Raw genomic sequence first — 10,523 nt, 5'->3', positions numbered from 1 at the left:
ACACCGAAATGTACAGTTGATTTGTCAGAGGACAAACCATTCACAGAGACAAACTGATATCTTTCCGACAGATAAGACCTAAACCAGGCCAGAACATGTCCGTGTAGACCAATTTGGGTTTCCAATCTCTCCAAAAGAATGTGGTGATCGATGGTATCAAAAGCAGCACTAAGGTCTAGGAGCACGAGGACAGATGCAGAGCCTCGGTCCGATGCCATTAAAATGTCATTTACCACCTTCACAAGTGCCGTCTCAGTGCTATGATGGGGTCTAAAACCAGACTGAAGCATTTCGTATACATTGTTTGTCTTCAGGAAGGCAGTGAGTTGCTGCGCAACAGCCTTCTCTAAAATCTTTGAGAGGAATGGAAGATTCGATATAGGCCGATAGTTTTTTATATTTTCTGGGTCAAGGTTTGGCTTTTTCAAGAGAGGCTTTATTACTGCCACTTTTAGTGAGTTTGGTACACATCCAGTGGATAGAGAGCCGTTTATTATGTTCAACATAGGAGGGCCAAGCACAGGAAGCAGCTCTTTCAGTAGTTTAGTTGGAATAGGGTCCAGTATACAGCTTGAAGGTTTAGAGGCCATGATTATTTTCATCATTGTGTCAAGAGATATAGTACTAAAACACTTGAGCGTCTCTCTTGATCCTAGGTCCTGGCAGAGTTGTGCAGACTCAGGACAACTGAGGTTTGGAGGAATACGCAGGTTTAAAGAGGAGTCCGTAATTTGCTTTCTAATAATCATAATCTTTTCCTCAAAGAAGTTCATGAATTTATCACTGCTAAAGTGAAAGTCATCCTCTCTTGGGGAATGCTGCTTTTTAGTTAGCTTTGCCACAGTATCAAAAAGGAATTTCGGATTGTTCTTATTTTCCTCAATTAAGTTAGAAAAATAGGACGATCGAGCAGCAGTAAGGGCTCTTCGGTACTGCAGGGTACCGTCCTTCCAAGCTAGTCGGAAGACTTCCAGTTTGGTGTGGCGCCATTTCCGTTCCAATTTTCTGGAAGCTTGCTTCAGAGCTCGGGTATTTTCTGTGTACCAGGGAGCTAGTTTCTTATGAGACATTTTTTAGTTTTTAGGGTGCAACTGCATCTAGGGTATTGCGCAAGGTTAAATTGAGATCCTCAGTTAGGTGGTTAACGGATTTTTGTCCTCTGGCGTCCTTGGGTAGGCAGAGGGAGTCTGGAAGGGCATCAAGGAATCTTTGTGTTGTCTGTGAATTTATAGCACGACTTTTGATGTTCCTTGGTTGGGGTCTGAGCAGATTATTTGTTGCAATTGCAAACGTAATAAAATGGTGGTCCGATAGTCCAGGATTATGAGGAAAACATTAAGATCCACAACATTTATTCCATGGGACAAAACTAGGTCCAGCGTATGACTGTGACAGTGAGTGGGTCCAGAGACATGTTGGACAAAACCCACTGAGTCGATGATGGCTCCAAAAGCCTTTTGGAGTGGGTCTGTGGACTTTTCCATGTGAATATTAAAGTCACCAAAGATTAGAATATTATCTGCAATGACTACAAGGTCTGATAGGAATTCAGGAACTCAGTGAGAAACGCTGTATATGGCCCAGGAGGCCTGTAAACAGTAGCTATAAAAAGTGATTGAGTCGGCTGCATAGATTTCATGACTAGAAGCTCAAAAGACGAAAACGTCATTTTTTTTTTTTGTAAATTGAAATTTGCTATCGTAAATGTTAGCAACACCTCCGCCTTTGCGGGATGCATGGGGGATATGGTCACTAGTGTAGCCAGGAGGTGAGGCCTCATTTAAAACAGTAAATTCATCAGGCTTAAGCCATGTTTCAGTCAGGCCAATCACATCAAGATTATGATCAGTGATTAGTTCATTGACTATAATTGCCTTTGAAGTAAGGGATCTAACATTAAGTAGCCCTATTTTGAGATGTGAGGTATCATGATCTCTTTCAGTAATGACAGGAATGGAGGTGGTCTTTATCCTAGTGAGATTGCTAAGGCGAACACCGCCATGTTTAGTTTTGCCCAACCTAGGTCGAGGCACAGACACGGTCTCAATGGTGATAGCTGAGCTGACTACACTGACTATGCTAGTGGCAGACTCCACTATGCTGGCAGGCTGGCTAATAGCCTGCTGCCTGGCCTGCACCCTATTTCATTGTGGAGCTAGAGGAGTTAGAGCCCTGTCTATGTTGGCAGATAAGATGAGAGCACCCCTCCAGCTAGGATGGAGTCCGTCACTCCTCAGCAGGTCAGGCTTGGTCCTGTTTGTGGGTGAGTCCCAGAAAGAGGGCCAATTATCTACAAATTCTATCTTTTGGGAGGGGCAGAAAACAGTTTTCAACCAGCGATTGAGTTGTGAGACTCTGCTGTAGAGCTCATCACTCCCCCTAACTGGGAGGGGGCCAGAGACAATTACTCGATGCCGACACATCTTTCTAGCTGATATGCACGCAGAAGCTATGTTGCGCTTGGTGATCTCTGACTGTTTCATCCTAACATCGTTGGTGCCGACGTGGATAACAATATCTCTATACTCTCTACACTCGCCAGTTTTAGCTTTAGCCAGCACCATCTTCAGATTAGCCTTAACGTCGGTAGCCCTGCCCCGGGTAAACAGTGTATGATCGCTGGATGATTCGCTTTAAGTCTAATACTGCGGGTAATGGAGTCGCCAATGACTAGAGTTTTCAATTTGTCAGAGCTAATGGTGGGAAGCTTCGGCGTCTCAGACCCCGTAACGGGAGGAGTAGAGACCAGAGAAGACTCGGCCTCTGACACCGACCCGCTGCTTAATGGGGATAGTGGTTAGAGTATAGAGGTGGCAGGGTAGCCTAGTGGTTAGAGTGTAGAGGAGGCAGGTAGTCTAGTGGTTAGAGTGGAGGGGCGGCAGGTAGACTAGTGGTTAGAGTGTAGAGGAGGCAGGTAGCCTAGTGGTTAGAGTGGAGGGGCGGCAGGTAGCCTAGTGGTTAGAGTGGAGGGCGGCAGGTAGCCTAGTGGTTAGAGTATAGAGGAGGCAGGTAGCCTAGTGGTTAGAGTATAGAGGAGGCAGGTTGCCTCGTGGTTAGAGTGGAGGGGCGGCAGGTAGCCTAGTGGTTAGAGTGGAGGGGCGGCAGGTAGCCTAGTGGTTAGAGTATAGAGGAGGCAGGTAGCCTAGTGGTTAGAGTATAGAGGAGGCAGGTTGCCTCGTGGTTAGAGTGGAGGGCGGCAGGTAGCCTAGTGGTTAGAGTGGAGGGGCGGCAGGTAGCCTAGTGGTTAGAGTGGAGGGGCGGCAGGTAGCCTAGTGGTTAGAGTGGAGGGGCGGCAGGTAGCCTAGTGGTTAGAGTGTAGAGGAGGCAGGTAGCCTAGTGGTTAGAGTGTAGAGGCGGCAGGTAGCCTAGTGGTTAGAGTATAGAGGAGGCAGGTAGCCTCGTGGTTAGAGTGTAGAGGAGGCAGGTAGCCTAGTGGTTAGAGTGGAGGGGCGGCAGGTAGCCTAGTGGTTAGAGTGGAGGGGCGGCAGGTAGACTAGTGGTTAGAGTGTAGAGGAGGCAGGTAGCCTAGTGGTTAGAGTGTAGAGGCGGCAGGTAGCCTAGTGGTTAGAGTGGAGGGGCGGCAGGTAGCCTAGTGGTTAGAGTGGAGGGGCGGCAGGTAGACTAGTGGTTAGAGTGTAGAGGAGGCAGGTAGCCTAGTGGTTAGAGTGTAGAGGCGGCAGGTAGCCTAGTGGTTAGAGTGTAGAGGAGGCAGGTAGCCTAGTGGTTAGAGTGTAGAGGCGGCAGGTAGCCTCGTGGTTAGAGTGTAGAGGAGGCAGGTAGCCTCGTGGTTAGAGTGTAGAGGAGGCAGGTAGCCTAGTGGTTAGAGTGGAGGGGCGGCAGGTAGCCTCGTGGTTAGAGTATAGAGGTGGCAGGTAGCCTCGTGGTTAGAGTGTAGAGGAGGCAGGTAGCCTCGTGGTTAGAGTGTAGAGGAGGCAGGTAGCCTAGTGATTAGAGTGGAGGGGCGGCAGGTAGCCTCGTGGTTAGAGTGTAGAGGAGGCAGGTAGCCTCGTGGTTAGAGTGTAGAGGAGGCAGTTAGCCTCGTGGTTAGAGTGTAGAGGAGGCAGGTAGCCTCGTGGTTAGAGTGGAGGGGCGGCAGGTAGCCTAGTGGTTAGAGTATAGAGGAGGCAGGTAGCCTCGTGGTTAGAGTGTAGAGGAGGCAGGTAGCCTCGTGGTTAGAGTGTAGAGGAGGCAGGTAGCCTCGTGGTTAGAGTGTAGAGGCGGCAGGTAGCCTCGTGGTTAGAGTGTAGAGGCGGCAGGTAGCCTCGTGGTTAGAGTGTAGAGGAGGCAGGTAGACTAGTGGTTAGAGTGAAGGGGCGGCAGGTAGACTCGTGGTTAGAGTATAGAGGAGGCAGGTAGCCTAGTGGTTAGAGTGTAGAGGAGGCAGGTAGACTCGTGGTTAGAGTATAGAGGAGGCAGGTAGCCTAGTGGTTAGAGTGGGGGGCGGCAGGTAGCCTAGTGGTTAGAGTATAGAGGAGGCAGGTAGCCTAGTGGTTAGAGTGAAGGGCGGCAGGTAGCCTAGTGGTTAGAGTGGAGGGGCGGCAGGTAGCCTAGTGGTTAGAGTGTAGAGGAGGCAGGTAGCCTAGTGGTTAGAGTGAAGGGGCGGCAGGTAGCCTAGTGGTTAGAGTGTAGAGGAGGCAGGTAGCCTAGTGGTTAGAGTGAAGGGGCGGCAGGTAGCCTAGTGGTTAGAGTGAAGGGGCGGCAGGTAGCCTAGTGGTTAGAGTGAAGGGGCGGCAGGTAGCCTAGTGGTTAGAGTGTAGAGGAGGCAGGTAGCCTAGTGGTTAGAGTGTAGAGGAGGCAGGTAGCCTAGTGGTTAGAGTGTAGAGGAGGCAGGTAGCCTAGTGGTTAGAGTGGGGGCGGCAGGTAGCCTAGTGGTTAGAGTATAGAGGAGGCAGGTAGCCTAGTGGTTAGAGTGAAGGGGCGGCAGGTAGCCTAGTGGTTAGAGTGGAGGGGCGGCAGGTAGCCTAGTGGTTAGAGTGTAGAGGAGGCAGGTAGCCTAGTGGTTAGAGTGTAGAGGAGGCAGGTAGACTAGTGGTTAGAGTGAAGGGGCGGCAGGTAGCCTAGTGGTTAAAGTGAAGGGGCGGCAGGTAGCCTAGTGGTTAGAGTGTAGAGGAGGCAGGTAGCCTAGTGGTTAGAGTGTAGAGGAGGCAGGTAGCCTAGTGGTTAGAGTGTAGAGGAGGCAGGTAGCCTAGTGGTTAGAGTGAAGGGGCGGCAGGTAGCTTGACTGACTTGCCTAGTTAAATAAAGGATAAAATAATAAATATAAAATGACTGAATATCTACTCTGGAGACAACGCACACAGCAAAGGATCTGGAAAGAGGTCATTATGGTCTCTAGGGTGTCTCTGCTGCCCTCTGGTGACAGGTAGAACCATGACAGGTCTCTGCTGCCCTCTGGTGACAGGTAGAACCATGACAGGTCTCTGCTGCCCTCTAGTGACAGGTAGAACCATGACAGGTCTCTGCTGCCCTCTAGTGACAGGTAGAACCATGACAGGTCTCTGCTGCCCTCTAGTGACAGGTGGAACCATGGCAGGTCTCTGCTGCCCTCTGGTGACAGGTAGAACCATGACAGGTCTCTGCTGCCCTCTAGTGACAGGTAGAACCATGACAGGTCTCTGCTGCCCTCTAGTGACAGGTAGAACCATGACAGGTCTCTGCTGCCCTCTAGTGACAGGTAGAACCATGACAGGTCTCTGGTGACAGGTAGAACCATGACAGGTCTCTGCTGCCCTCTAGTGACAGGTAGAACCATGACAGGTCTCTAGTGACAGGTAGAACCATGACAGGTCTCTAGTGACAGGTAGAACCATGACAGGTCTCTGCTGCCCTCTGGTGACAGGTAGAACCATGACAGGTCTCCTCTCTAATAGGACATCACCTGAGAGGTCATTATGGTCTCTAGGGTGTCTCTGCTGCCCTCTGGTGACAGAAAACACACCTCTCTAATAGGACATCACCTGAGAGGTCATTATGGTCTCTAGGGTGTCTCTGCTGCCCTCTGGTGACAGAAAACACACCTCTCTAATAGGACATCACCTGAGAGGTCATTATGGTCTCTAGGGTGTCACTGCTGCCCTCTGGTGACAGAAAACACACCTCTCTAATAGGACATCACCTGAGAGGTCATTATGGTCTCTAGGGTGTCTCTGCTGCCCTCTGGTGACAGAAAACACACCTCTCTAATAGGACATCACCTGAGAGGTCATTATGGTCTGTAGGGTGTCTCTGCTGCCCTCTGGTGACAGGTAGAACCATGACAGGTCTCTGCTGCCCTCTAGTGACAGGTAGAACCATGACAGGTCTCTGCTGCCCTCTAGTGACAGGTAGAACCATGACAGGTCTCTGCTGCCCTCTGGTGACAGGTGGAACCATGACAGGTCTCTGCTGCCCTCTGGTGACAGGTAGAACCATGACAGGTCTCTGCTGCCCTCTAGTGACAGGTAGAACCATGACAGGTCTCTGCTGCCCTCTAGTGACAGGTAGAACCATGACAGGTCTCTGCTGCCCTCTGGTGACAGGTGGAACCATGACAGGTCTCTGCTGCCCTCTAGTGACAGGTAGAACCATGACAGGTCTCTGCTGCCCTCTAGTGACAGGTAGAACCATGACAGGTCTCTGCTGCCCTCTAGTGACAGGTGGAACCATGACAGGTCTCTGCTGCCCTCTAGTGACAGGTGGAACCATGACAGGTCTCTGCTGCCCTCTAGTGACAGGTAGAACCATTACAGGTCTCTGCTGCCCTCTAGTGACAGGTGGAACCATGACAGGTCTCTGCTGCCCTCTAGTGACAGGTAGAACCATGACAGGTCTCTGCTGCCCTCTAGTGACAGGTAGAACCATGACAGGTCTCTGCTGCCCTCTAGTGACAGGTGGAACCATGACAGGTCTCTGGTGACAGGTAGAACCATGACAGGTCTCTGCTGCCCTCTAGTGACAGGTGGAACCATGACAGGTCTCTGCTGCCCTCTAGTGACAGGTAGAACCATGACAGGTCTCTGCTGCCCTCTAGTGACAGGTAGAACCATGACAGGTCTCTGCTGCCCTCTAGTGACAGGTGGAACCATGACAGGTCTCTGCTGCCCTCTAGTGACAGGTAGAACCATGACAGGTCTCTGCTGCCCTCTAGTGACAGGTAGAACCATGACAGGTCTCTGCTGCCCTCTAGTGACAGGTAGAACCATGGCAGGTCTCTGCTGCCCTCTAGTGACAGGTGGAACCATGACAGGTCTCTGCTGCCCTCTAGTGACAGGTGGAACCATGGCAGGTCTCTGCTGCCCTCTAGTGACAGGTAGAACCATGGCAGGTCTCTGGTGACAGGTAGAACCATGACAGGTCTCTGCTGCCCTCTAGTGACAGGTGGAACCATGACAGGTCTCTGCTGCCCTCTAGTGACAGGTAGAACCATGACAGGTCTCTGGTGACAGGTAGAACCATGACAGGTCTCTGCTGCCCTCTAGTGACAGGTGGAACCATGACAGGTCTCTGCTGCCCTCTAGTGACAGTTGGAACTATTGAGGGATCACTGTCTCTGATTGGCTGTTCTGGAATAATACCAGATTAACTATTGAGGATCACTGTCTCTGATTGGCTGTTCTGGAATAATAGCAGATTAACTATTGAGGGATCACTGTCTCTGATTGGCTGTTCTGTAATAATACCAGATTAACTATTGAGGATCACTGTCTCTGATTGGCTGTTCTGGAATAATACCAGATTAACTATTGAGGATCACTGTCTCTGATTGGCTGTTCAGGAATAATACCAGATTAACTATTGAGGATCACTGTCTCTGATTGGCTGTTCTGTAATAATAGCAGATTAACTATTGAGGGATCACTGTCTCTGATTGGCTGTTCTGGAATAATACCAGATTAACTATTGAGGGATCACTGTCTCTGATTGGCTGTTCTGTAATAATACCAGATTAACTATTGAGGGATCACTGTCTCTGATTGGCTGTTCTGTAATAATACCAGATTAACTATTGAGGGATCACTGTCTCTGATTGGCTGTTCTGGAATAATAGCAGATTAATTATTGTCATCTTCTACTTCATATAAAATGGAGGCAACAACCAGGCAGTAAATTGTAAGGGGCTTGTTGTTTAGTTAGTTAGAGTATGAACATCAGTCTAGCATGTTAGTTTTTTGTGATTATCTGACAGTTTGTTTTAGCAGACTCTCAGACAGACGGATGGACTAACGAATGAACGGAAGGACAGAGAGACACACAAATACACACAGCTCTTGCGGGTAGTATTAGAGCTAAACTACCTGAGATGCTCTCAGTACATGCACAGCATCTCTCCCCATTAGCCTGTTGGCCTGTTGGCCATGCTACCCTGTACAGCAGACCAGTGAACTCCATTCCAGTTTTGTTAGAGCCATAGTCCACTGCCAGGTTTCCCAGCAGACCAGTGAACTCCATTACAGTAAATCTTTATACATTGAGTGTACCAAACATTAGGAACACCTTCCTACTAGTGAGTTGAGTTACACACCCTTTCGCCCTCAGAACAGCCTTAATTCGTCAGAGCACGGGACTCTACAAGGTGTCGAAAGGGTTGCACAGGGCATGGGACTCCACAAGGTGTCGAAAGGGTTGCACAGGGCATGGGACTCCACAAGGTGTCGAAAGCATTCCACAGGGCATGGGACTCTACAAGGTGTCGAAAGGGTTGCACAGGGCATGGGACTCCACAAGGTGTCGAAAGCATTCCACAGGGCATGGGACTCTACAAGGTGTCGAAAGGGTTGCACAGGGCATGGGACTCCACAAGGTGTCGAAAGCATTCCACAGGGCATGGGACTCTACAAGGTGTCGAAAGGGTTGCACAGGGCATGGGACTCCACAAGGTGTCGAAAGCATTCCACAGGGCATGGGACTCTACAAGGTGTCGAAAGGGTTGCACAGGGCATGGGACTCCACAAGGTGTCGAAAGGGTTGCACAGGGCATGGGACTCTACAAGGTGTCGAAAGCATTCCACAGGGCATGGGACTCTACAAGGTGTTGAAAGCTTTTCACAGGGATGCTGGCCCATGTTGACTCTACAAGGAGTCGAAAGGGTTCCACAGGGCATGGGACTCCACAAGGTGTCGAAAGCATTCCACAGGGATGCTGGCCCATGTTGACTCTACAAGGTGTCGAAAGCGTTCCACAGGGCATGGGACTCTACAAGGTGGTCGATTAGTCGTCTCTATAGTATCTGTATTGATGGTCGATTAGTCGTCTCTATGGTATCTGTATTGATGGTTTATTATGGAGGTCGTCTCTATGGTATCTGTATTGATGGTTGATTAGTCGTCTCTATGGTATCTGTATTGATGGTTGATTAGTCGTCTCTATGGTATCTGTATTGATGGTCGATTAGTCGTCTCTATGGTATCTGTATTGATGGTTTATTATGGTAGTCGTCTCTATGGTATCTGTATTGATGGTTGATTAGTCATCTCTATGGTATCTGTATTGATGGTTTATTAGTCGTCTCTATGGTATCTGTATGGATGGTTTATTAGTCGTCTCTATGGTATCTGTATTGATGGTTTATTATGGAGGTCGTCTCTATGGTATCTGTATTGATGGTTTATTAGTCGTCTCTATGGTATCTGTATTGATGGTTTATTAGTCGTCTCTATGGTATCTGTATTGATGGTTGATTAGTCGTCTCTATGGTATCTGTATTGATGGTTGATTAGTCGTCTCTATGGTATCTGTATTGATTGTTGATTAGTCGTCTCTGTGGTATCTGTATTGATGGTTGATTAGTCGTCTATGGTATCTGTATTGATGGTTGATTAGTCGTCTCTATGGTATCTGTATTGATGGTTTATTATGGAGGTCGTCTCTATGGTATCTGTATTGATGGTTTATTATGGAGGTCGTCTCTATGGTATCTGTATTGATGGTTGATTAGTCGTCTCTATAGTAACTGTATTGATGGTTGATTAGTCGTCTCTATGGTATCTGTATTGATGGTTTATTATGGAGGTCGTCTCTATGGTATCTGTATTGATGGTTGATTAGTCGTCTCTATGGTATCTGTATTGATGGTTGATTAGTCATCTCTATAGTATCTGTATTGATGGTCGATTAGTCGTCTCTATGGTATCTGTATTGATGGTTTATTATGGAGGTCGTCTCTATGGTATCTGTATTGATGGTTGATTAGTCGTCTCTATGGTATCTGTATTGATGGTTGATTAGTCGTCTCTATGGTATCTGTATTGATGGTCGATTAGTCGTCTCTATAGTATCTGTATTGATGGTTTATTAGTCGTCTCTATGGTATCTGTATTGATGGTTGATTAGTCGTCTCTATGGTATCTGTATTGATGGTTGATTAGTCGTCTCTATGGTATCTGTATTGATGGTTGATTAGTCGTCTCTATGGTATCTGTATTGATGGTTGATTAGTCGTCTATGGTATCTGTATTGATGGTTGATTAGTCGTCTCTATGGTATCTGTATTGATGGTTTATTATGGAGGTCGTCTCTATGGTATCTGTATTGATGGTTTATTATG

The sequence above is a fragment of the Oncorhynchus keta genome, chromosome 4 (assembly GCF_023373465.1).
Source record: "Oncorhynchus keta strain PuntledgeMale-10-30-2019 chromosome 4, Oket_V2, whole genome shotgun sequence".
NCBI lineage: Eukaryota > Metazoa > Chordata > Actinopteri > Salmoniformes > Salmonidae > Oncorhynchus > Oncorhynchus keta.
The sequence above is the reverse complement of the archived record's forward strand: the minus strand, read 5'-3'. Positions refer to the sequence as shown.